Raw genomic sequence first — 27,600 nt, forward strand, 5'->3', positions numbered from 1 at the left:
GCGGACCACTGGGCCTGGTCTCAGCGCTCCTTGTAATTCAAGAACCCTGTGGCCATGCGGCCTATTTCACTCCACACAGCAGGAGGAGGAGGGAGGGAAGGCCTGCCGAGCTGAGGTCTACAGGAGAAGAACTGCGCAGCGCCAGGAAGCATCAGTCAGAGATGCTGAGAACACAAGCCCAGGACTGGGAGTAGCTACCCTGCAATCACCTAGCAACAGCAAGTCAAGATGCAGCGTCTCAAATCTGCCCTGAGAATGGAGTGGGGTGCGCATATTCCCAGAGACTTTTTCCTTTCAACAATAAACCCATCCTGAGAGGGGCTGTGTAGCTGAATTCATATCACAAAAGCTCCAAGGGCTCTTTGAAGAGCCTTCTGCTTCTACCTAGGAGGAGAAGGGAAACTCGGCCCCTTCAGACACATCAGAGCCATCGTCCTTCCCTTCCCTACTCATCCTTTCCAGACAATCTGGAAGCAGGGCAGCCTGGAAAGAGGCAGAAGCGCTGGGCACTTGTGATGGGCTAATGCCTAGAAGCGTCCGGGTCTGCTGGGCACCCAAGCGACAGAAAGAAAGAGGAACCTACCAAGAGCTGGATGGAGCACCCAGGTAGGTGTTGGCCTTTGCATCTACCCACATGCAAATGAGAATCAAGAGAGGAAGGGTCAAGAAAGCAAGAAGGCAGAGTACTGCCGTGACTAGGGAGGCGGACACCAGTCAATCAGTCAATGTGTCCGAAGTAAACTAAAGATGCGTAAGTCATGAGTTCTGTCCTCAAAGAGGTAACCTAACCCACAAGGACGAAAGGAATGGGAGAGGAGCTGAGAGCTGTCAAGCAATGTCTAGAAGGCAGAGGAGTGATGGCTGAATCCAGGCACAATGAAAGAGACTGAAGGCTGAGTCAGTCTGCCAGAGGGAAGACCGACCAGATGCCAGAGGATGAGCCTCACAGAATCCCTCTGGGGCTCTGGGATTGGGGGCATCAAACACAGTGGATGGTGGGAGTGAGGTGTGCAGGTTAGTTACAGACTATACAATGAAACACTAGATCTTCACGTTCTCAACATTTCCTGGGCATAACCAGGCGATTCCTCCTCCCTCTGTCCCACACAAGTCAAGATTAATGCTGGATAAATTAAAAGGAAGAACAGGGATGAGACGCCAGACTAAGAGCAGAAGGCAGAATGGACATCAAGAGCCTGCTTCCCTTTGCCCAGCTGGCTGTCAGAATACCAGCACCCAGGCTTACCCTCATAGAGACCCTTCTCTGAAGAAAAGCAATGGCCCCAGAAGGAAACCTCTGGAGAGATGCTAAAATTTAAAAACAACTGGGTCCCAGGCCAGCCATCCACAGGAAGCCCCATCAAGCACACAGCTTCCAATAAACTCTTCAGAACTTCACATTTAAATATGAAAGGACATCTGAGGAAAACCTGTGTTATAAGACACCTACTGCTTAGCTGCTCAGTCATGTCCAACTCTTTGCAACCCCATGGGCTATAGCCCACCAGGCTCCTCTGTTCAAGGGGATTCTCCAGGCAAGAATATTGGAGTGGGTAGTCATGCCCCCCTCCGAGGGATCTTCCCAACCCAGGTCTCCTGCATTGCAGGCGGATTCTTTACCCTCTGAGTCACCAGGGGGGCCCTAAGCAACCAGGAAAAGCAAGAAAGTTTGAGGAAACAGATAATGCAGGAAACAGAAGAAAATATCAAAAACCCTAATTAACATATTATGTAAGATAAGAGAAGGCATTGCTTTTTTAAATTTTTTCAAAAGAAAAGAACAGGATGTTGCAAGAAGAAGCAAGGGAAAACGTAAAGTTCTTGGAAATTAAAAATATGATGGACAAAACTTAAAAATTCAACAGATGATTTGGAAATAAGGTAGGTGAAATCATCCAGAAAGTAAGGCAATAAGACAGAGAGATGATCAAGACAAAAGGGAAAAAAATAAGAAAATTTAAAAATTAGTCCAAAGTTCAACTGTTAGAGTTTCTAAGGGTTGGAAGAAAATGTTTAAAAACAACACACAAACAGATACAAAGACAAACCCACACCTTCCCTAAAACAGGAGCACAAGTCTTTCAGTTGAAAGGTTTTATAAAAACACAACAAAATTTTAAAAGCTTCCAGAAAGAAAAAAAAAGTGTGTTTACATAGAAAAGATGAACAACCAAAATGGCACATGACTTCTCAACAACAGAAGCTGGAAGTCAATCCAGTGTTACCTTCATAATATGGAGGGAAGACAACTTTCAATCTAGAATCATACATGTACCCAAACCACTGACTAAGAAAGAGGATTAAAGACATTTCTCAACATTAAGTTCTCTGAAAATGTATCTCCTGTGTTTGCTTTTTAGTAAACTATTAGCAGATATGCTCCAACAAAAGCAGCAAACCAAAAAGGAAAAACCACGGGATCCAGGAAGTAGGAACCATACAGAACACAGATGAGAGAGAAATCCCTGCACAAAGCCTGTTCCAGAACAGGCTCCAGAGCAATCAGAGCACATAACACCAGGAAAAAGAAAGTAGAAGGGGTACGTGATCTGATACGTCTGACCAAGAGCAAAACGGGACCGAGAGATGCTATTAGAAAAGCATGAGAAGAACTAGAGACAAAGGAAAAAAGAAGGGAGGGAGGGAAGAAAGTGTATATTTGTATATGTCCAAATATGCCCACAATCAAAAAGAAGCAGTGTTTATTAATAGGGAAAAGTCTAAAAGTTGCACAAGAAAGAAATTTGTAATCACGGTATGTCATTGGTCTCACTGATGCATGTAGTGTTTATGTAATAATACAAACAGTGTGAATTCAAAAGAAGGGAAGGGGGAAAGGTCTTAATTATCACAATACCAAGTCAAAGGGTAATATTTTAAATTGATTAAAAATCAAGAAAATTATGGTAAGGGTACACTGAATGTGCATGCTCAGTCATGTCCAACTCTTTGCGACTCCATGAACTATAGCCCCCCAGTCTCCTCTGTCCATGGGATTCTCCAGGCAAGAATACTGGAGCGGGTTGCCATTTCCTCTCCAGAGGATCTTTCCGACCCAGAGATTGAACCTCCGTCTCTTGCATCTCTTGCATTGGCAAGTGGGTTCTTTACTACTGGGAAGCCCAAAGATACATTACTGATTTTTAAAACAGTTCCATCATGAATTATAACATACAATACACAGAGAACAGTGCACAAAACAAATTGTACAGCCCAACGATTTAACTCAAAGCAGACATCCATGCAATCATTACCCAGCTCAAAACACAGAACTTTGCAAGCACCCCTGGAACTCTTATCTTTCTCCTCCTAATTAGCACCCTTCTCCTCCCCTACAACTATTATGTTAACTTTGAGAGGAATCACTTTATAGTTTTGCTAACTAACCAAGCCTCCCTAAAGCCTAGTTTCATCAAGACTGAGTGTGTATATGTGCGTGACTTCTTTCACACCTTAACATCAATGAGACTCATCTAGACTGTGATGCTTGCTATAGTTTGCTTTCATTGGTGTAACCTTTTTCACACATTATATTATACTCGATGATACAGGGTAGTTTTCAGTTTAGGGCCATTATGAATGGGCTAAATACCCTTTGACTTGGTATTGGTCTTCCCCTGTGGCTCAGCTAGTAAAGAATCCGCCTTCAATGCAGGAGACCCAGGTTCAATCCCTGGGTTGGGAAGATCCCCTGGAGAAGGGAAAAGCTACCCACTCCAGTATTCTTGGGCTTCCCTTGTGGTTCAGCTGGTAAAGAATCCTCCTGCAATGCCGGAGACCTGGGTTCAATCCCTGGGTTGGGAAGATCCCCTGGAGAAGGGAAAGGCTACCCACTCCAGTATTCTGGCCTGGAGAATTCCATGAACTGAATAGTCCATGGGGTTGCAAAGAGTCAGACACGACTGAGCGACTTTCACTTTCTTTCTTTCCATTATGAATACTGCTGCTATAATCTTTTCTCTCCATTATTTTTGGTATATATGTATTCACTTTTCCCTTGAATCTGTACATCAGATTAGAATTGCTGACTCAGACAATATGCCTTTGTCCAATTCTATTAGATAATACTAATTAGTCTTCCAAAATGGTTGTACCAATTTATAGTCTCACCAGCAGTGTGTAAGAATTCTCCTATCTCCAAACCCTGAGCACTTGTTGGTACTGAAAGTCATTTTTAATTTTAGGCAGTGGGTAGAACTGATGTGGTTTCTAATTCGCATTCCCCTGAAAAGTTAGAATTAGAGCACTTTCTTCACATGTCTATTGGACATACGGCTATCATCTTTTGTGAAGCCTATTATCCATTTTTCTGTTTCTTTTACTGATTTGAGGAATTCTTTGTATATTCTTTCCATGAGCCTTATGTAAATCATAGATATTGCAAATATCTCTAATTTGACTCACTCTCTTAACTGTGTCTTTTGATGAATGTAAGTTCTTCATTTTAATATAGTCCAATTTTATTGTCTTTTCTATGATTGGTTCTCTTGGATCCTGTGCTAGAATTCCTTTCCTAGCCAAAATCATGAGTATATTACCCTATATTATCTTCTGGATATTTTATTATTTTGTCTTTCACACTTAGATCTTGGATTCACTTGGAATGGATTTTGGTACATGTTGTAAATTTAGGGTCAAGTGGCTATATTGATATGTAATTGTTTCAGGACTGTTTTATAAACAAGGGGATGGGATTTTTAATCATTGATAGAGTGTCTGTGTAAACACAGTTCTGTTTGGGGACTCTTCATCACTAGTCTATTTCATCTATGCTGCACCAAGGCCACACTCCGTCAATTACTCTAGCAGAACAACAATAAATCTCAGGATCTGGTGGCCCAAGTCCTCTTTCCTTATTCTTCTTCAAGAGCATCTTGGCTACTCTTGGCCCTGTGTGTTTCCATATAAGTTTTAGGATCAGCTTATCAATTTTAATGAAAACCCTCTTGAGATTTCAATTGGGATTTTACTGACAGTTTGAGATTGACAACTTTTTAAAAAAGCGGAGCCCTCCATTTCATAAACATGACATATCCTTCCATTTGCTTCCATCTTCTTTAATTTCTCTCAGTGATGGCAAATGGCTTTCAAGGTAGGTCCTCATAACTTTTGTTAGATTCCTAGATATCTGATGATTTTTATTCTAATGTAAATTCATTGTGTATCTCTTTATTGGTAATTAGTAGAAATAGAATTTATTTTTTCATATTTACCTTGTATCCCGCCAACTTGGTAAATCCACATTTTAGATCCAACACTTTACCTGAAACTCCTTTTGAATTTTCTATACACATAGTTATAGTGTCCAATAATTGCAGTTTTATTTATTCCTTTCAACCCTAATATCTTTATTTCTCTTTTGTGCCTTATTGTATTAGCTAGGATCTGTCATGCAGTGATGAACAGAAGCAGTGAAAACTGACATATGTCTTTTTTCTTAAAGTTTTAAAATTTCACCCATTATGCATGACATTTCCTACTTTTTAATTTCACACAGTATTTTTTGTAGATATTCTTCTCCAGGTAAGAAAATTTTCTCCCTGTTTATTCAATAGTTTGTTGAGTCTTTTAATAAATCATGAATAAATGTTGGATTACATCACACATACTTCCTGTATTCATTGAGACGACCATATGATTTTTTATTCTGTTATATACTAAGTTACATTGACTAATTTTCAAAATTATTACCTCAACCTTACAATTCTGCAGATAATCAATTTGATCATGATGCAGTAATTTATTGCTGGATTCACTTTTCTAGCACTTTGTTTAGGATTTTTGAATCTATACTCATAAGTAAAACTGGCCCAGAATTTTTCTTATTTATGTCAAGTTTTAGTATCAATATTCTGCTGACCTCTTAAGACAAGTCGGGAGTGTTCCTTCTTTTCTTTTACCTGGAAGAGTTTATGGAAAATATGTGTTATTTCTTCCTTAATGATTTAATGAATTTAACAGAAAAACCATCTGGGTCTGAAGTTGTCCCTGTGGTAAGGTTTTTAATTGCACATTCATATGAGTAGAGATACAGCTACTCAGACTGTTATTTTTCTTTTTTTTTTTCTTTTTTTTGTTATTTTTCTTATGTCAGTTTTGATAAGTGATATTTTCAGAAAGTTTGTCCATTTCTTCCAAAATTTTCACTTCATAATTTGCCACAGTGTTATTCATCATATTCTGAACGTATCTTTTAAAGGTAGTGATGTTCCTTGCTTCATTCCTCATATTAACTATTTGTGCTTTTTTTTTCTTGATTAGTCTCACCAGAATTTATTGATTTTATTAGTCCTTTCAGTTTGCTGATACTATATATGGAATGTTTGTTTTCTATCTCATTCTATCTTCTCTTATTTGTTGTATTATTTCCTTCCTCCTAGCTTTTTAAAAAGCTTAATTGCTTCTCTTAGCTAATTTCTTGAAATTAATGCTTAGGTTATTTATTTGTAAACCTCTTGTGTTCTAATGTATGCATTTGAGACTTAAATATCCCTCTAGTCATGACTACAACCGTATTCCATGTTTGGTATCTCATACTTCATTGTCTTTCATTTGTAAACACTATGTAATTTTCATTGCCATTTTTTCCTTGACCCATGGTTGCTTAATTTATGAACATACAGGGATATTTCAGTTATCTTTTTGACTGTTGAATTCTAGTTTAATGTCATTGTTATCTGAAAACACACTCTGTATGATTTCAATCCTTCGAAATTTGCTGAGTTGCATAATGACTCAGATTATGAGCAATGTCGAAAAATATCTTCTGTGTCTTGAAAGAAATGAGTATTTTATGTTTGTCAAATGCACTGTTTTATAATTAGATCAGGTCTGTTAATTAACTTTGTTCAAACTGTCTATAATCCTAACTGAATTTTACTGTCTGCTCATTGTAGCAATTACTAGGAGAGATATGTTAAAATTTCTAACTATATCAATATCTATTTCTCCTTGTGTAACTATGTGAATGTGACTGTATGTGTGTGTATTTTAAAAATGCACGTAGATTTAGAAATATTTCATTTTCCTGGCAAATTGAATCTTTTTCATCATGAAATATCTTTCTTCATCACTGACAACACTTCTTACCTATTAGAGAGTCTACTTTATCTGACATTAATTTAGCTATAGAATCTTTCTTTTGGCTAGTGTTTGCATAGCATATCTTTTTACATCCTCTTATATTTGACCCTTCTGTATATTTTTAAATAATGAATGTATCTTTAGAGCAGTATATAGGTTTTTAAAAAATTCAATCTAATAATCTTTGACATTTAATTATTTACTCAGCTTATATTTAATAAAATTGCTGATTTATTTGGGGCTAAATCTACTAGTTTTTATTTGTCTTAATCTAGTCTAGGATCCTTTTTCCCCATTTTCCACCTTCTGTTGAATTGAGTGATTTTTACTATCCTATTTTCCCCTCTTCTTAGCTTATTATTTATATATTCCTTCATCATTCTTTTAAAGATTATCCAGAGTTAAAAAACATGATCCCTTATTAATGGCTAATATTAATTAGTTTTTATCACTTCCTTTACAATATAAGAGCTTTGGAACAATTTAATTTCATTAATTTGTCCAGACTTGAGTTCTACTTTGATCATATGTATTTATTCTCTATATATTTTAAATTCCACAAGACAAAATTATTGTTACTTTGTATGGCTAGCATTTATTCATATTTAACTAATTATTATCTCTGTTATTCTTCATTCCTTCCTTTATCTCTGAGCTTTGATCTGGGATAATTTTCCTTCTGCCCAAAGGATGCTTTTTAGTATTTCCTTCAGGACAGATGTGCTCATAATAATTTTCTTAAATATTTTTAGTTTTTTATTCATTTCTGAAGAATCTTTTAGGTAGATACAGAACTTAAGATTGACAGTTGTTTTCTTTCAGCAACTTGAAGGAATCATCCATTCCCTTTTGACTTCTGTTATTTTTACTTGTTGATGCTCCTTTGAAGACAAGAGATACCCACTCCTCCAACACTGACCGCTTTTCAGCTTTTCTCCATTTTTATTTTCAGAAACTGTCCTGTGTTGTTCTGGGTGAGATTTCTTTACACTGACCCTGCTTGGTATCCCAGACCTTCTTGAGCAGCTCTGGGCCATTCACTGGTTTTGGATAATTCTCAGTCATTTCCCCAATTATTTCTCCTTTTCCATTTTCTCTCTCCCCACCTACTGAAACTCCAATTACTTGTATATAAGGCCTTTCTTCTATATTTCACAAGTCTTCCAAATTCCTATCATTTTGCCTCTCTGTGCATCATTTGGGTATTTTCTTCTGCCTTATATTCTAGTTCACTAACTCTCTGTTCAACTACATTTATTCTAGCAGCTTTATTAAAGTATAATCTTCCTACCATAAAAATGCACCTACTATAAATGTCTATTCAATGATCTTAGTACATTAGTTCAGTCATGCAACCATTGCCATCACTATGGTCCAGTCTCACAGCATTTCCATCACCCCCCAGAGCTCATCTATTTAACTTCAGTAACTATATCCTTCATGTCTAGGTTCTTATTTATAATTTTCAGTTCTCTGGCAAATTTTTAAATCTTATCTTTTAATTCTTTGTATATATTAATCACAGTTATTTTAGAGTCTATATCTGATTAATTCACTATCTGGATCCCTTGTAGATACATCTTATTTGTCAGATTTTTTTCTTGGTTTTTTATTATGTCTTATTTTCTCATATACCCAGTTATTTTTCATTGGTTGACAGATATAGTACATGAAAAACTCTAGTGAACATGAGGCTCTGGAAGATGTATCTTCCTCCAGAGAGGATTTTTGCTTTTGCTTCTGGCAGGCTTCTAAGCTAGTGACACTAATCTGAAAATATTTTATTTTTGGCTTCAGTCCCTGTGAGAGTTTTTCTATTTCTGGCTCATCTTGATTCAGGGTTCCAAACGAAAGCTGAGGTTGTTCGCTGGGTCTCTGCTCCTCGGCAGAACTTGAGGACATGTCCCCAGCCCCATGAGCTTGTTGGAAGCTCTAAGCTTTTAGTCTCTCAACGGCTACTTTTGGAACTGATCCTTGCCTTAAAGAAAATGCAAAAGCTGGGCTCACCTCTTAGAGGGGACTTTCCTCCCCCCAAATCTTAGCTCTGCAATTCCTCATGGCCTTGATGGTTCTCCAATACCTCTAAAACTGATTTTTGTTTTCAATTTTTAAGCAGCTTTTCTCAGCAGAAGAGTTGATCTAAACAAACTTGATCTACTATTGCTAGACATACTGACTACCGTTATAAGGTGATCATAATTTATCATATAAATAATCAGGATGTTTTTGAAAATGAAAGGAAGCAGTATTAGTGATTGCATTGGGATAGTAGGCACAAACCCAAACCACCACAAACAAATCAAGATATATGGGCACCCCAATAATAATAATACATGGAGTATTTTGCTTAAAATATATAGATCAATTTAAAATTCACATTGGCCATATCAAGAATGTGGAGGTCTTGTCCCTTCCCTTTGTATTGACAGAATATTTGACATTAAGGATACAAATGAGGCCTTGCTCAATGTGGGACGATACCATTCAGTAGCTCATTGTATCGGTAGAAGGAGTTAACTATTCCACCCAGCCTGCAAGTTCATGGGCTCTATAAATTAATGTCCTTGGCTGAGACTTGGTACCTCCAAAAGAGTAGTATTGGAAACTCTTCCAAAGAACAGAGAATTTTTTCTAAAAAGATAAGAGGAGCTTTAGAAGCTGAGAAGAAAATGGACATAATTTCCAAAAAGAGTGCAGTGTACTGCATCCCCCACCCCGCCATCCGTACGCTGCTCTCATCGGCCAGAATCTCCACGCCCTATTCCATGGAGGAAACAACGCTAACAAGTGAAGGGCTAGCTCTGCCTTGGCTTTTGAAAGAGCGAGATTATCCACCGAGTCATCTTCTAAAGCGAACTCCTCTGGGCTGGAAAGCTTTCTCTCTGACCAGTGCCAGAGCTAAGCCCAAGGAGCTGCTCAACCGAATAAAACATGGCCGATACCCAATTACAGGCGCACCACATCTTGTATTTTGCAGCCTGACCCTTCCTGGAATTTTGATGATGCTATTCAGATTACACTTCCTTTTCTTCATCTGCATATTTTAGATGGCTTGATTCAAAACAATGTTTTGTATATAAACACCCCAACATTTTTCCAAAACACAGGCTTTATCAAGTATATAAAGTAATTTGGCACAGGCATTGTGTTTGCATCCGAGCAGGTGGATAATAGATTAGAGTTACAAAGATGTCCGTGTATTTTCCCATGCACAGTGCCCTGCAGTAGAGAAAGAAAACTACTCAATGAAAAGAAAACAAATCATCCTTCCAACAATTTAACTCAGGTCCATATGTCATTCTCATCTACTAAAACCAATAGCAACGAAAAATAAAAGCGAAGCATTGAAAACATTGAGCCTAACAACAAAGTAATGAGTGAAACTCAAGGAGAGAGTAATGCTGAGGCCAATAACCCAGCTGAGATGATCTGTGGCTCTGAAAAATATTCAAGTGCGAAGTTCCTCTGCCTGCTATTAAATACTATCTGGAGAAAGGTTGGCCTCCTTAAGCAAGATCCAAAACCAAAGGAAAAAGGAGGGTAAGGTCTCTACTTAAGGGCTTGAGATGGCCCCAAGCCCTTTTCTCTCTTCCACATCATACAAATAACTAGAACCTCACCGTCACTGTATCAATCACAAAGTCAACAGAAAAAGTCTTTCTCCACTCAAAGCAGTCATCCAACCCCTTCCACAGCAGAGTCTTATCTGTATTGCTCATCTTCCAATGCCCTGCCTCTCCACAATATCCAGCACTCCCTAGACCTCAAGAAATATTTCCAGAATGACTGAATGAATTCTCATCACAACCCAGAAAGAGCTGAAAAGGCTGATCTCAACACTACAGGACAAACAACCAAGACAGATTAAACTGATTCCCCCGTGGAAATGCCACTGTTGCTTGCAGTGTCCCCTCCAAACTCCATGGCTTTTTATTTTTCTCCAAATTTTTATTTTGACACGTTTCAAATCTAAGAAGAAAAGCTGAAGGAATCACATAATGAATAAACAGCGGACCACAGTGCTGCATCCCTAAATACATTAAAACAAGAAACTTCTCCTTTTATTCGGAGGTTTGTTTTTTTTTATAGAAAATATAGGGTGTTCAAACCTAAGCAGCAGCAGACAGTTTCAAAAGCTGTGAACAAAGTTCACACCTTCAAGGAAGTTACTGTGCAGTGGGGGGTTTAAACTACACAAACATGATGTGCTTCGGGATAATTAGATCCGAAACCTGGTGGCGCTGGTTATAAGGGAAGCAGGAGCAGTGAGAAATCAGGCTGGGCTGAAGTTCAGAGAGAAAGTACGGAACAGACACACACCGGTTACTTATCCATGTTAAAGCTGTTTCTTCTTTGTCCTAGACACACATCCAGACTACTTTTCTCAACAACCCCTCCCTGCAGACAGATGTGGCAATCTCACTGAGTGTTAGCTTAACAGAATGGGGAGGGAAGTGGACCGTGCCACATCTAGGACTGGCCGGTGGAAACACGTCACTCGTGAGTTTCGCATTCTTTCCTTTTGGGCCAGTGTGGTCCCAATAAGCACAATGACCTTGGGAGCCACAGACTGACAACGGCGGAGCCACAGGAAGGAAAGCGCCTCGCTCCCCACCCGCCACCCGGAGGAGAGCCATCCTCTAACAGGACACCCACTTTGGACACGCAAGGAACCAACATCCATTGTTTTGATCCATTGCACTATGTTGGATTCATTGAAGCAACTCGTGTTACCCCAGGCTTCCCAAGTGGCTCAGTGGTAAAGAATCTGCCTACAATGCAGGAGATGTGGGTTTGAACCCTGCGTGGGGAAGACCCCTGGAGGAGGGCATGGCAGCCCACTCCAGTCTTCTTGCCAGGAGAATCCCATGGACAGCGGAGGCTGGGGGGCTACCATCCATGGGGTCACCAAGGGTTGGACACTACTTAGTGACCAAACGCGCACTCAAGTGTTACCTCAACTGATACAAGTTATGGCCTAATTACCCTAGACTATGTGTTAGAAGGTAATATTTTGAAAATAATCACTGTGCTTTTCCTTGACTGTTTTTTGCACATATGATTTTCACCCTGGTAGCCTAGATGCATTCATATGTTTCAGGGACTACTCGGATTATTAAATAAGGAAAACAAAGAGAAAGATTGGAGGTTCCTTTTCTGGTAGTATGGCAGAATAGATACCTCTCAAATCCTATGAAAACAAGCAAAAATGCTGGACAAAATATTTCTTGAAAAATAGTTTGAAATGTATTTATAATCTGATAGGAAAATGAGGTCCACTCACTGCATAATACTTTTATCAGCTTTCCCATTAAAGGCTTTAACAAACTGGGAGAACTTGAGCTTCTATTTTTATAAGTCAGCAAGGCATAGGGAACAGCAAATAAATTTGTTGGCTCTGACAAAGTCAGGGCCCACCAACGACAGGGCTCCAAAAGGCTACCAGAACTACCTGTCTCAAAAATTAGTGCTGAGCAGAGGGGAGAAAGTTTTACTAAAAATTTGTAACCACAGACAATCCTCACATGGGCTTTGAGTATGAACGGATTGTGTGGCTGGCCCCCAAACCTCCAGTTGAGAATTTCTAAGTCCTTGCTTTACAAATTGGTGATAAACCCCGGCACTCAGGAGAAACAATGCAAAATCTAGGGAAACTCACCTTCAATTCATACCTCAAATAATTCCCACCAGTAAAGTCTCAAAAAATAATAATAGTAAGGTTACATACATACAAATGAACCTACCTACAAAACAGAAACAGAACCATATTCAATATTTTATAATAAACCATAATGGGAAAGAACATAAAAGAATGTATGTGTGTGTATACGTGTGTGTATATGTATATGTGTGTATATGTGTATGTGTATTTGTGCGTGTGTGTATGTGTGTGCATATGTGTGTATGTGTGTATATGTGTGTATGTGTGTGTGCACATAGGTGTGTGTATATGTGTGTGTGTGTATGTGTGTATGTGTGTACATGTGTGTGTATATGTGTGTATGTGTGTGCATGTGTGTACATGTGTGTGTATGTGTATATGTGTGTGTCACTGAATCAGTTTGCTGTGCAGGAGTAACTGACACAACACTGTAAATCAAATCTACTTCAATTAAAAAATCAAATTAAAAAAATAAAGTCACAGTAAAATAAAACAAAGTAAAATAAAAATCACAAATAGACACATGTAGAAGAAAAAGCATCATCAACAACTAACAGAAATGACATAGTAGAACTGAACCTACGGACTTCAAATTTTAAAGTGATCAATGGACATAATATTGTACATCAACTCTATTTCAGTTTCTCAAAAGTCTAAAAATTATCAGACACACAATATAAAATTAAAAATATAGTAGAAAAAACATATGTATATATAATAGAAGGAAACAAGTATGTAAACTGTGAGCAAGATGAGCTAGATTAGATACAGAAAATGAAAAAGACTGAAAAACCTGTCAACTGTAGCACATAAAAATATAGAGACAGAAAATGTGAAAAAAGAGGTTAAAACACAGAGAAGACCACTGAAGTCTAACATGTACCTAATCTAAAATTCAAAAATAGGAAAAAAAACCTACACAACAGGGACAGTTCTCTGAGAATCTTCTTGAACTGATGAAAGAAATCAGTCCACAAATTCACAAAGCAAACAAAAAATCCTAAGCAAAATAAATACATAAAAAAAGAAATTCACATCTATAGACACTTTATAATAAAACTGAAGAATGCCAAAGACAAAAAGAATATCTTCAAAGCAGCCATACTGTACTTTTGAAAACAGAATACCTTTGAAGACAAGTGGGAATTAGATTTAGTATTGATTTCCTAGCAGCAGAAGACAGAAAACAATGGAACATCGTTAACATGTTGAGAGAAAATAACCAGAATTTTTAAAAAATAATTTTATTTTATTCATTTATTTTTGGCCACGTTGAGTCTTCTCTCTAGTTGCAGCGCCCAGGCTTCTCACCGCGGCGCATCTTCTTTTTGTGGCCGAGCACAGGCTCAGGGGTTACAGGCGTCCGCAGCTGGGGCTCTGGGGCACAGGCTGAATAGCTGCAGTACACAAACTCAGTTACTCCACGGCATGTGGGGTCTTCCTGGCTCAGGGACCGAACCTGTGTGTCTTGCACTGGCAGGAGGATTCTGTACCACGGAGCCCCAGGGAAGCCCTAAGCTGAATTTTACACCTAACAAAAATATATTTTATACCTAGCAAAACTATAATTTAAGGGAGAGAGGAAAAAAAAAAGAAGGGAATGAATTAGAATTTTCCAACAAACAACAGGCAAAATAGGTCTCCTTCAACTGATTCTCACTTAATGAAATCTCACTTAATGAAATCTATGAAGAGAAATAACGGCAGGGAAGGGAGGGCACAAGTCGGGGAAGGAACCACGAGCACAGAACGTAGTAAATATGTGGGTAAATCCGAACAAACATTTATACTGTAAAATGACAACATCTAACCTACAAGGCTAAAATAAAAACACAGAACTAAAGCACTGCGTGAAAAATGGGACCCAAGCTAGCAGGGGAGGGGGCCGAGGGGTCATAATGACTGGAATTGAATGATCTAAAGTCCCTGCATTGTTTACGAGGAAAGGAAAGATACTGATTCCCTTCAAACTCTTAAGTATGCATGCTGAAATGTCTAGAGAAGCACTGAAAGAAATAGAGTGTAAACCTTCCAAACTACTATAGCATAATATATGAAATAAGGGAAAAAGTCAACTCAATAGAAGAGAAGAAATGAAAGAAAAAGAAACATGAAGAGGTAGGACAAATTGAAAGAATGAAATAACATGAAGGAATACAATGAAATAAATCTGAAATTGCAACAAATATAAATGGATTATATAATTCATTCAAGAGATATTACAGACTTCACAAAAAGATCCAGCATTATGTCATTTATAAAAGATGCATCTAAAATATAGGACATAGGGCTTCCCTGGTGGAATCTGCCTGCCAGCGCAGGAGACATGGGTTTGATCCCTAGTCCAGGAAGATCCCACATGCCGCAGGGCGGCTAAGCCCTTGCACCACAACCATGGAGCCTGTGCTCCAGAGCCCGGGAGCCGCAACTGCTGAACCTACGCAACGCAGCTCCTGGCGCCCAGGAGCCCTAGAGCCGGTGTTTCACAGCAAGAGAAGCCACACCATGAGAGGCCCCCGCGTGGCGAGTAGAGAGCAGACCCCACCCGCTGCACCTGGAGAAAAGCCTGGCGGCCACCAAGGGCCAGCACAGCCAAAGATGAGCAAATAAATGAAAGCATTTAAAAGTACAACACAGGACGTGGAGAGTCTGAAAAAAAAAAAAGAACGGAAACCTAATAGGAAAAACTAACAACGAAGAAGCCGATTATATCCCACAGATGCCACACAAAATACACTTTAAGACAAAACTGCTGTGAGAAATAAAGTGTGCTACTTCATAATAATAAAAACATTCAAATCTCCAAGAAGGTGCAAGAATTCTAAATGTGTACACACCAAATAGTGTAACTTCAAAATATGTCAAGAAAAAAATCATCATCTATCATCTTAGTAACAGATTTTCAACACACTTTTCTCAGCTAAAAAAGTACATCAAATTAGGATAGTGGTCATCTTACAAAAGATGGTGGCTCGGGGCCATGAGGGGACTTCTTGGGTGAAGCTAACATTCTATTTTTTTAGTATAGGTGCTGGTTACATAGGTGTACTTGCTTAAAAAACCATCTGTCTACAAATGCAACCACAGACAAATACACACACAGCATATGTTTACATATATATTTAAATATACACATCTATATCCATATATATTATAAATGGTGTGCATTTGTGTGTATACGTGCATAATGTTTCCATTTACATGAAAGCATGCACAACTAAACCATATGCATTTTCACAATAAAAAAGTATGTGGCAACATTATAAAGAAAAACAATACAAGCCAGAAACAATACACTTCACATCTACTTACATCCAAGCAGAAAGAATTCTGCCATTCTTAGCTGCAAGGGAGTCTTAGAAACAAGGTAGTTAACGGACATATGTTGGAAGCTAGTAGACTCTGCCACAGGCAGAAATTCCACAGCCTTGAAAGTCAGGGATGGGATTTTCACCCTTTACAGGAGTCCGGAGGACCCAGCTCAGAGAACAGACCTGCAGACAGTAGGAGATGCTGCCTTCACCCATGAGGGACAGTGAAGTCCCTAATCTTTCTGTCTGGCTGGTGGAAGGATGGGATGGTGGAGGGGAAGTGAAAGAAGAGCCCACCCCTTCCTGAGTCCAGTGAATGATGGCAAAGAGAAAGCAGATAAGAAGACAGTGCAGACTGCTTGTCTGACTTCTCCCTGGGGGATTCTGCCTCTTGATAGAGGAGGTACCTCTGAGGACAGAGGGGTGGCCTTGTGCCCACAGCCCTCCAGCATCCGAAGCCTTAGAAAGAGGAGGGAGAAGAAGCCTAACGCCCCTCTTGCAAGCAGTTTAGGGACAGAGGTCTTCAGCAGGACGGAAGAAGGGAAGGAGTCAGGAGGGACAGAACCCCCAGCAGGTTGCCGGCCATATTCTCAGAGTCAGACACCAAAACTCAAGATGAGGAGGGGACCACGAGGTGGATTTCAAAGACAGCAGCAAGGAACCCTGGCGACAAATGAGACACACGGCCCACGAAACACCGTAGCCAGGGCTGGGGTCAGGGTTTAGGGCGGGAAGAATGGACCGTCCCCCACTGGTGGCCCACCTCCCCCCCACTTCCTGGGGTCGTCTCCCAGATAAACTACCCACCCTGGAATTCTCCTGGCACGGACAACTGTGAAACTAAAACAGGCATTTATACCTGCAGAGGAACTCAGGGAAGGTACCACTTGCGTCCGTCAAGATCAGTTTAGAACACGAACTTCACAAGGGCCACGCTGGGGGATACTCCCAGTTTAAGAAGCCAGTCCGTTAGGCAACGGATGGCAGACTCTGCCAGCGACCGCATCCCCTGAACACCCCTACCGCAGAGCAAAGTCCCCGGGGTGCAGCGGTCACTCACTAACTGTTCATTCAATGAATGGGTGTACAATTCGTTTCCCCAGACTGGCACAGATATATCTTGGGCATGTCCCTAGATCAATTCTTTAAAATGATTTCACAGGCAAAATCTGTGAGAGCCTGCATGTGAAGTATGAACTAGTTACTGACCACTCACCTGAAATCTTCAAGAGAACTGGAAAATGCCAGGCAACTGCATCGTTATTGAAAATGTCCACATCGGTTCCATTTCGAGTTCCAACCAGTCACATACATACCAGGCCAAGTGGGATGCCTGGTGAAGATTTAACTTGTCACGTTTCCTGTTTGCTAGCAGAAAAGCAGAGCTCCTTGCTTAGATGAGGAAATCAGACTAACCCAGTTTTGCTTGGTCTCTATAAACACATGTGGAGTTTGTACAACTTGTGGGTAAGGATGTCCCAAGAAGGAGATAGTCAACACCCTCTTAATCTGACAATTTAAGCCAGTTTTTTTTTTCATCCCAAAAGAAATAAAGGAAATATCCCCATATTTGCATGTTGGAATGTTTTAAGCAGTTCGTGTGAATTAAAAAAGACAGTGAAGGACAGGGGAACCTGGCGTGATGCAGTCCACGGGGTCACAGAGAATCAGACACGACTGAGTGGCTCAACAACAATAAAAGAGAACGTTGTCTAGGAAATCTGTCTTTATGGATGCCACCAAGAGAAATTCTAAATGTAATATTTGGGTAATTCAGGGAAATCATATCCCTGCGGTAAGAGCCTTTTGTTTACCAACTCGGTGAATGTGCTCAGGGACGCATGAAGGGAAATTCAAACGATGAAGACGGATTAAGGAAGATAACCTCTGACAAGGGAGCTAAAATGTTCCTCCCATCTGTAATGGTCGGAAGATGTGGGAATACAGAACATCAAGACGTAAAACCCTACTTCTTGCCAAAATCAGAACAAATATTACCCCACCGCCACCCCTGCCATTTTTTCCCAGGAGGAGACTCCGTCTCAAGCGTGGACGGAGCTCTCAAGGATCAGCCCTGGAAGAGACACAGAGGAGCAGGCGTGAGGGAGCCAGTGGGCTAGAAGATGCCTGCAGCTCGGAGTCAGGGGGCCTGGGGGTGAGAGCGAGGTGGCTACCGGAGGGTTTTGGCCCTGGAAACATAGTGACCTTGGTCTCTTCATCTGTAAAACAGCACGTGAATGCATATTATCATTATTTCTTAGTAGTAGTAACATTATATTAATACTAGATTATCATAAGAATCAATTGGGTCAGCACCTGATAAATGAAAAGCCCTTACTGATTTGAGGTGATTTTTCTGTATTATCCAATACTGCCAAACTTAACACGAGTAACTTACTTCTTTTCGAGACCATTCTAAATGCTAACTCCAGTCCCATGAACCCACATGACAGTCTTAATTTAGAGCCATTATTTAAAAAGTGAAAGTGTTAACTAGTCATTAAATGGTAACTGTTTTCATTTTAAAGGCTGCAAAAATGTTAAGTTTGCCAAGTCAGAACATTTCAGAGTTTAAAGAGACACCTGAGGTTACCTAAAATGTAACCTTGTATAATATACTAAAAATTGTCTCTTCAAGTAGGATTTGCTACTGTCTGAATTTTAAGATGTTTTGGAAAGATTGAAGGCAGGAGGAGAAGGGGACGACAGAGGATGAGATGGTTGGATGGCATCACCGACTCAATGGACATGGGTTTGGGTGAACTCCGGGAGTTGGTGACGGACAGGGAGGCCTGGCGTGCTGCAGTCCATGGGGTCACAAAGAGTCAGACATGACTGAGCAACTGAACTGAACTGAATTTTAAGATAAAGTGCTGTCTGCAAAGGTAACGAACACACACTAATGCTTAGAGTCCTCCATTACCAACTTCAGCAAGGCCGCGGTAACTGGACAGCTTTGAGTTCCAAAACAACGTCCCCAAGGGCGCTGGCGAGTAAACGCTCACTGGAGGAGGATCCCTGGGCTGCGGCTATGAACACGCCCCGGGACAGCTCTATTCGTTTTCTATGACGGGACACACTCCTTCTTCTTTGAAATGCAGGTGGGAGAAGGAATAAGACAGGTTTCCACAGCGCACACGTGAAAACCTTTATTCAACTCAATTCAACAAACGAAAGTTAAACGCAATCATTTTATCTGCCACCACAGCCAACTACACCAGCTTCATCTCTCTAGAGGAAACAGCTTCTTCAAAAAAAGAAAAAGCTGCAGCACAAATTGTTGGAAGGTCTGTGGCTTCCCAGAATATCGATGACTTTGATCGCCCTTCCGACCCCACGCAGGGAACAGAAGCACAGTGGAACTAATAGGAGGAGCCTGCAGACGGGAGGGGCTTCCCTGGCAGCTCAGACAGTCAAGAGTCTGCCTGCAATGCGGGAGATCCGGGTTCGATCCCTGGGTTGGGAAGATCCCCTGGAGAAGGAACGGCTACCCACTCCAGTATTCTTGCCTGGAGAATTCCATGGACAGAGGAGGCTGGCGGGCTGTGGTCCACGGGGTCACAAAGAGTCGGACAGGAGGCTACGCCTTCTACTCATGTAAACTGTGCAGCCCCCAAGAAGCAAGGCAGGGAGGTCTGCTGCGCCCGAAGAAGCATAGGGCTACTCAGCCTGCCGCCTCTGCTCCTTCCTTCCGCCACGACGTGCGTGAGAATCACGGAGTTGTCAAAATTCGTGGAAGGAAAAGGGATCCCTCCGTCCATCACCCCTAGAAACCTTAGTATTCATGACCTCTGGGATGGAAAAAGGGGGACCCAACACTGCCATTTCAGTAAATCTCATAACAGAAGAGACAATCAGAGAATATTTGATGATATTCAAATATCATCCGCGTGTTATCATTTTCCTCAACACTCAAAACACCACTGTGACTGCCAGGCAGATTACACAGCTTGGCAAACCTTCATTTCATGAGTGACACTTAATACGAAACCATCTTCACTGACAAATTGAGGAACAGTGATATAACAGATCCTGAGGTGGCACCAGAATCAGTCCACCGTCCAGGACGATGAGAATCCACTCGTCTCAAACACCTCCACGCCGGCCCCGTCACGTCTAGGCAAGGAGGCCCTTCACAAACCTCCCCTGCCGGCCCCTCGTCGCTGACACAAGCAGGCTTGTGCAGGGCTTGTGCAGGCCGGCTCCACGCGAACGGCTCAGCGGAGCCGCTGTCCGGCTCGCGTTTGCTCCCTGAGCACTGGCGCCCTCTGCAATTGTCAGGGCAGAAGTTGGTTCTCTCCTCATCTCAGAAGTTCCAGGACTCTGCAGGCAATTCCCCCGGGGCCTTCCTTAGAGACGACCTGGGGCACTTTAAAAGCAGTGGTTTCCCAACAGCTCACAGGGGTCCTAGGCTCCTAGGGCACAGCCCAGGAGAGGACCATGGACTCGGGGCTCCTGGCGCTGGGTTCCCGCCAAAGCACTTCTCTTTTTATCCCACTCACATATTAGGGTCTTGCCTAAGATTCCATTTGGTGCTGAATATAAAACCAAAACGATGTCTTCAAAAATGTGTGAAAACCACTGCAACAAGCCCTCCCTAAGGCTCTCTTAACGCCCTCCCCAGGCCACCCCCTTCGAATGGAGGTTTATGTGCTTCTTTGCCTCTAAAGAACCTCTGCCTGTTTCCTCTTTCAAACTTTGAAACATGAATTGAAACTACTAAATATATTTATTTATAATACTCAAAAATTAATCTGGAGGTTTGCACAACAAATCTTTTCAAGGTGAAGATTTGCTTTTCTCATATAGACTCTAGCCTGGCTTTGACTATACCCCTGCCTCAAATTCCAACTCTCCCCGTAAACCGTCTGCAACGGAGGCATACACCTGACATTTAATCTTTACGGATTCTGCTGTTACAAGCCAAGAGAGGAATGAAGCGGCCTCGTTCCCTTTACCTCTCCACAAACCTGGCATTTGATTGGTACTCTGGGCTAATTATTAGAAATTTGGCATAGTCATCAAAAAACGCCAACTTCGGTCAATGTCTATATATCTGACAACTGAAAATGAACTGGAATTTTACTGAACATCTTGTTAACGTGTGTTGGTCAAATAAGTTGTACATAGCGGGATAATGATCAATTTTTCTAATCTCAAAGCCAAAAATAAATGAACAGAAATGCCAAAGATCTGAAGTAATTTAATTGTACTCCTCAACAGTCCATTTAAAAACAAAACGTTCTGAGCAAACTCCTTGACAGACCATGGAGCATGAAGGCAGATTCTTGAAACCAACAAATCCCATTCATTTCCTTCAGTTTGTAAAAACAAGCAACTGACAAGTTTCCTGCCAATGAACATAGCTGAAGATAAGAAAGCTCCTTACAGGAAATCCTTTGCTAAAGAGAACAGTTATGCCATTAAGGTTAACCTTTTTCACCAAATCTCAATTAGTTAAACATCTGACCACATGGGATCATGAAATACATGCTAAATCACCCCCAGTGATGCTGTATTGCTTCTAATGTCTATATTTCCTAGGACATAGATGCAGGGTGAAGAGAAGTGAAGTGAAAGTCGCTCAGTCATGTCTGACTCTTTGCGACCCCCATGGACTATACAGTCCATGGAATTCTCCAGGGCAGAACACTGGAGTGGGTAGCCTTTCCCTTCTCCAGGGGATCTTCCCAATCCAGGGATCGAACCCAGGTCTCCCATATTGCAGGCGGATTCTTTACCAGCTGAGCCACAAGGGAAGCCCAGATGCAGGGTAGTAAGTAAATATTACAGTACATTTATGATTCTTTCCACCTCCTCTCCCTGCTCCCCCTCTATGCAATTAGTTGATGAAAACAAGGGAAATTTTCTGCTTGTTTTTTAAAAAGATCAAAGTGTTAGTTAATTGAGATTAAAATTGACCATTTTCAATTAAGATTAAGCAACACAAAGCTATAAATCATCATGACTGTAAGAAGGATATTTCTAAATGAATATCAAGCACTTCAAAATTTAAAGACCACCATGGACAAGATTAGAAAACATATAAGAAATGTACTGGCTATATATTTACAAGCTTCAATGTTGTCCCCCAAAGTCACAATTCAGCCTCCTTGGCTAACGTCTTGCTTAGCAAAGTGAAAGGGGGAGATCCCCAGATGTTTCCCCTTTCTTTCCTCTCCTCACTAAAACCACCACCAAGATACTGAACATATTCACAACCCTGAGCTGGGAACCTCTCAATTATCCTAAAAATTAAAGCACTCTTCTCTAACCACAGAAAAGGAAACTTTTTCTAAGTTAACTGAATAATAATAATTGCAGTTTTGAAAGAGCTCTTAATTCCGTGTAGGAGTATCCTTCCCCTACTCAGTTACTGAGAACACCCTTCCTTATCACCCAGAGCACCAGATTCGTCAACCATCCTGCACAGGGAGCCTTAGAGAAAGCTCCAAAATGCCACAGTTCTTTACATTCAATTGCTACAGTTCAAGTTCGAAGTCTCTTGCAAACTGAAACTCTTCAGTATACTGTCCCCACGTGACTCTTCCGCTCCAGGTAACAGCCTACAGTCTTTACAGCTCCACAAAGAGCAGACACACGAATCAGTTTGCTCCCACAATTAAGTGATCAAATACATGCTTCTCGGCCTTCCCCGGCGCAACTTCGAGGTAACAAAATGCAAAGTAGTAAGCGTGTGTGCTCACCCTTGCTTTCAGCCCTTTTCCTCACATCTTTCCATAAAAACACAGTTATGAAATCCAGGAGACTGCATTTTTGGTTGTTGTTGTAAAATGACCTTGATTTGACAGGCACGGTCTCAGGTTTCAACAGATGCTGTGGGAAAGCTTACAGAAGCCAGCATGTTCTCCAGGCATCTGTGATGACATGCAGGCTTTTTTTTTTTTTTTAAGTGGTGGTTATGGTAGTGTATGTGTGTTGGGGGGTGGGGGGGAGGTTACTCGTTTCAGTTTCCATGACAACCATGTCTCTACTCATGGGTTATTAGATACCATCCACTTCCTGTGTCTAAATTTTTAAGCCAATCAGAAAAGTGTTTATACATTTAACAACTTCTGGGACTGTCTTTCTTTAATTGGGGTGTTTTAAGCCTCAAATGAAGTTGTCCACCAGCCTTATGTTTTTCCTCTTATATAGAACATTTCACATTTACCAATTCACATTCTTTTAAGGTGAGGGATGCCCTTTTTCTCTGAAAAGCATTCTCCTCAAACCAGACGTCACAATCTTATGAGTGCAGAAAGATTTTGATTGTTGGCTCTTCACGGCCTTTTTCTTTCACTGTTACAGACTAAAATTTAGAAATTTAGTGCATGATACATGCACAAGACACTTACATTATCAAAGCAAAGATACAGTTAAGCACCCCTCCGCCGATGGTAATATTTAACTCTTCAGATCCAAAAAAAGGTTAGGAAAAATTATTCTGAGTTGGACAACTTTGCATTCTACAACTCCCAAGCAGAAATCACCGAGATAGCATTGTAAAGTGATATGTCTACAAATGCAAGCTAGTAGCTGACGTCTGCAAAGAAATTTGTCACCAAAATGGCCTACTTTATTTGAATAGAAGCAAGAACAAAAAACTAAATACCAAGGTGTCTCAAGCCAAGTGCACCCGAGTTAAAAATCAACCTTGCAGAAATCTGGGCCCAAGAAGGCTACTCTGAAATGACAGCATGATTTTCAAAGATGGTCTTGGGTGACTGTTTCCCTAAGTCTCCATCTAACTGACCAATTGGTGTGACAGCAGAGTGGGCTGGGGTCATCTGTGCAGTCTGCCGAGCTCTGCGCTCTCCCCTCTCTAAGGCAGAGGCAGGCGATCAATGAAAACCAGGGAACAAAAGGAATATAACAGGATGTCTTCCTCAGTGAAGGAAAATGATTCCCTTTTTCCTCAATGAGCCAGTCCCACCCAGCCCAGGACAGCTCCACATGGGAGCTCCCAGCAGATCAGACCTTGGGGCTGAAGCACATTTTATATTTGCAATCCTGTGTCCCAACTGCTGGCAAATGTGTCACCTTTAAGCACACCCTGTGACAGAGGGCTCCCGGAGCCCAACCAATTGAAACTAATAAATTAAATAAATTAATAATCCCACCACGAAAAGCTGCCGAGAAGGACCGCGTTTTCCCTTCTCCAAATGTCTATCGGGCAGTATAAACAAAGCAGGAAAAATAGTCTCTCCAGCCTTCCCAGCCAGGAATCATGGTTTTTCTCCGGCAAACAAGGCTTCTCCCAAAAGAGAAATATTCTTACTGCCTTCCAAGGAAACTCTCGTCTGTAGATGTCATATCAGGATAACCAGTTACAGTATTTGAAAAGAGGTTTAAACTGCCCCCAGATTTGACACTCCGTTTATAATTGATAGCAAAACAGTTGCGACAGCAATGCTGTAAACTCTGCCAGCCAAACTCCACATTTAACACATTAGTTCCTTGAAAATAAAAGTAATGTCTTGGGGAGCCCACAAAAGTAAAGACTCAGAAAGTAATTAACAGAATTACTGCAATTATTTGATCATTTTAATAAATTATCCACTTGTCTGCTGGGTTTTTTTTATTTTATTTTTTTTTTAAGTGACTATCCACACATTCCTGAGAAACTTTTTTTTTTTTTAATGAACTTACTTTTGAGACAGAACTAATGAAAAATATGCAACTCGCCGTCCCCCGGATCTCTCCCGTGTGAAGTGCAGGCTATAAATCCATCCGAAACCAGGTTGGGACACGGGGACGGACACCTTAGAAAGAGCCCCGGGTGCCCCCAAAATGCAGCAGAGCCCGAACGGCGAGGGCGCCCCGCGACAATGCCGAAGCAGCGCAGAGGCTGCGGGGGCGGGAGAGGGGCCCCCGGTCGTTACCTGCGATCGGCCGCGCGCCCCGGGCTCCTCGCGGCCGCATCGGGGGGCCGCGGCGGCGCTGGACTCGCGGGGGCCCCGCCGCCGGGCCGCGCCGTCTCCGGGCCGAGCTGCCGCCGATCGCGGCCGGAACCCGGCTCCAGCCCGGCGCCCGCCCGGGTCGGCGGCTCCGCGGGCGCGGGCCCGCCGGGTCCTAGCGCGCGCCGCCCGCCTGCAGCCGCACGTCCGGCCCCGGGCAGGCCGAGCCGCGGCCGCGGCAGGTGCGGGCGCGCCGGGCGGCGTGTCCGATCCCCGCCCGGGACGCCGAGAGGAAAGCAGGGGCCCCGCGGAGCGCGCGGGAGGCGGGTGTTCGCATGTGCAGCCCCCGCGTCAGGCACCGGGCGGTCCCCGGCGCCCGCAGTTTCGCCTGCTGCACTTGAGACAGTCTACCGAGTGATCCCTGCGGGATCCGGAGTGACAGGCTTCAAAAATATAACGCCCCCCCAAAATTTTTTTTAAAGATCGAAAATGGTGTGTTTAAGTTTTAAACAGTTTTCCAGTGATTTTCCCCCAACACGTCCTTCTGCATTTTGCTATCACTTTATCATGTGCTATTTTAAATAACAAAGGCCCATATGGCTAAACACGTAGTCATTTGATTTTCAAAAGACCTCAAAAATTGCATCAGAATATGCACTCGTGTATCTCCTAAGAAATCAACGAGCAAGAATTAATGGTGGCATATGGTGTGCTTCGTGGAGGAAACTTAATTACAAATTAAAACAAATGCAAAAATTCACAAATTCACTAAACTGAAAGTAAGTGATGACCCTAGATGTATACAGAAATCAGTTTATGTGCAATTAGGGGAAATGTAAGTTCTAGATTCCTCTAACTGCAGAAAGGCTGTTACAAGAAGAGATTTCCCTCATTTGCTCCCCAAAGGGCCTTCAGCACCCGCTCAGCACACTCGTTTCTTGCGGCCCACCTGGAAGGCAACTTTTAAACTTGCAAATGCTCATTTAAGAGGCCAATTCTATTAGCTCTTAATTCAAAATAAAAGTGCTTTAGTTTGAAAAGCCTGTTTAAAAGGCTTCAAGACTGGGAGTTTTCTTTCCGTCTTTGATATCACCAAGTTTGAAGGTCACAATTCTGCAGAACTGCTAATAACAATGGCACCGTGGTTTGACACCAAAAGGAAAAGCAAATATGTGTTTTCTGAGTTTCTATTTTAGGAGCTCAAAAAGTCCCTTCGAAAATTACTCTTGCCCTCCCCCTTCCCAATTATAGCTAAATAAATGTAATGGAAGATTTTCAGTATTAATTAAACATCAAAGGCACCTTTTCTGCTTCTTGATGTCCAGGCAAAGAAATAGTTGTACTATGTTACATTTGTCCATCTTCAAAGTCCTCCGGCAGACATCTCATGTAATCTTTACCCTACTTCTGTGGTAAAACAGACACTATAATCCCTGGTTTTCAAGCAAGGAAGTGGAGGTCCTGAAGAGTAGAGGGACTTGTCCAAGATCACACAGCTGGTCCTTAGAGCAGGTGGATCCTCAGCTGAGATCCCAGCATTTCCAGCTGATCCCTGCTTTTTCAAGTGCCCACCTGCCTCCCAACTATTTCTCTACAAACACTAAGGAAAATGAGGCATCCAAAACACAGGTTCCTCTAGTCACAATTTCTTACCTGTTGTAGAGCAGCGATCTACCAGAATGGAAATAAGAAGTTAGTTGCAAAGGTTTTCATCTCTGCTACACGAGAAAGCTGACCAGTCAAGTTTCTGTCCTGTGGCGCCCAGGGCACCGGGCAGACTGGAGACTGGAGCTCTGGGGCCACGCAGCGCCCTGTCAGCCGCACACCTTCCACACTTATCACAGGCTGACTCCGCGTGGCACGTGGAGGAGTGAGGTGTCCTCAGCCCCAGCACTGAAAGTCCACAGGAGCCCTGGAACCGCAGAAGTCTCCGATGCCAGGTGGCCTGTTGGAGAGAGGCTGGCCATCCTGTCCCCACCTGCTGACAAGCGGGGCGGGACTTCTTGGCCCTCCTGCACCCCTGGGAAAGTCACCAGTCAGTTCTGTTTGTGGCACTCCACTTCCTCCTCCCCCCCGCCGAAAGGAAATGTGACTTCTCTGATGATGGGTCCCAAACCACCTAAATACCAGCCAGGTGAGGGCTGGCTGACACTTAACGGAAAAGACAGAAATACCTGATTCTTAAAAAAAAGATTCTTTCCTTTTCTTATGCAGCTGATAAGGAAGGGGTTAGGCATGGCAGTCCTTAGAAGACATGGCCTTGGACGGATTAATGCAAAACCTACTCAGTGAATTCATTTGACTCCTTTGTTGACAACTGGTCCCGGGACTTCCCCAGCAGTTAAGTGGTTAAGATTTTGCCTTCCAGTGCAGGGGGTGTGGGTTCCATCCCTGGTTGGGGAACTAAGATGCCACATACCTTGCAGCCAAAAATATAAGCAGTACTGTTCCAAATTCAATAAAGACTTAAACAAATTTTTTTAAATTGAAAAAAAAAAAGATCTCATTATAGTCACACCATCCACTGTGGCCTTCAAATGTTAACAAATGCTAGGCCAAAAGTCATCTTAGCACCAATAGGAGCTGATGAGAAACTGAACAGAAAAGCGAGTGGTGAGCAGTTCCTCAAAGCTACAGCACACCA

General features: G+C 41.9%; 1 protein-coding gene across 5 annotated transcripts in view; it reads right to left on the reverse strand.

Moving 5' to 3' along the window:
* FOXN3 (forkhead box N3) overlaps nucleotides 1-26,891 on the reverse strand; it is a 438,293-nt gene extending 411,402 nt beyond the window's left edge. For 2 of the 5 annotated variants that reach the window (XM_043472744.1, XM_043472736.1), the window contains exon 1: nucleotides 24,709-25,068. The gene's annotated coding sequence lies outside the window, so the exon portion shown is untranslated. Of the gene's footprint in view, nucleotides 1-24,708; nucleotides 25,076-26,609 lie in introns of those variants that run through there. The other 3 variants (XM_043472739.1, XM_043472738.1, XM_043472745.1) reach the window with 3 other exon arrangements.
* Nucleotides 26,892-27,600: the final 709 nt, after the last annotated feature.

The sequence above is a fragment of the Cervus canadensis genome, chromosome 6 (genome assembly GCF_019320065.1).
Source record: "Cervus canadensis isolate Bull #8, Minnesota chromosome 6, ASM1932006v1, whole genome shotgun sequence".
NCBI classification, from domain to species: domain Eukaryota; kingdom Metazoa; phylum Chordata; class Mammalia; order Artiodactyla; family Cervidae; genus Cervus; species Cervus canadensis.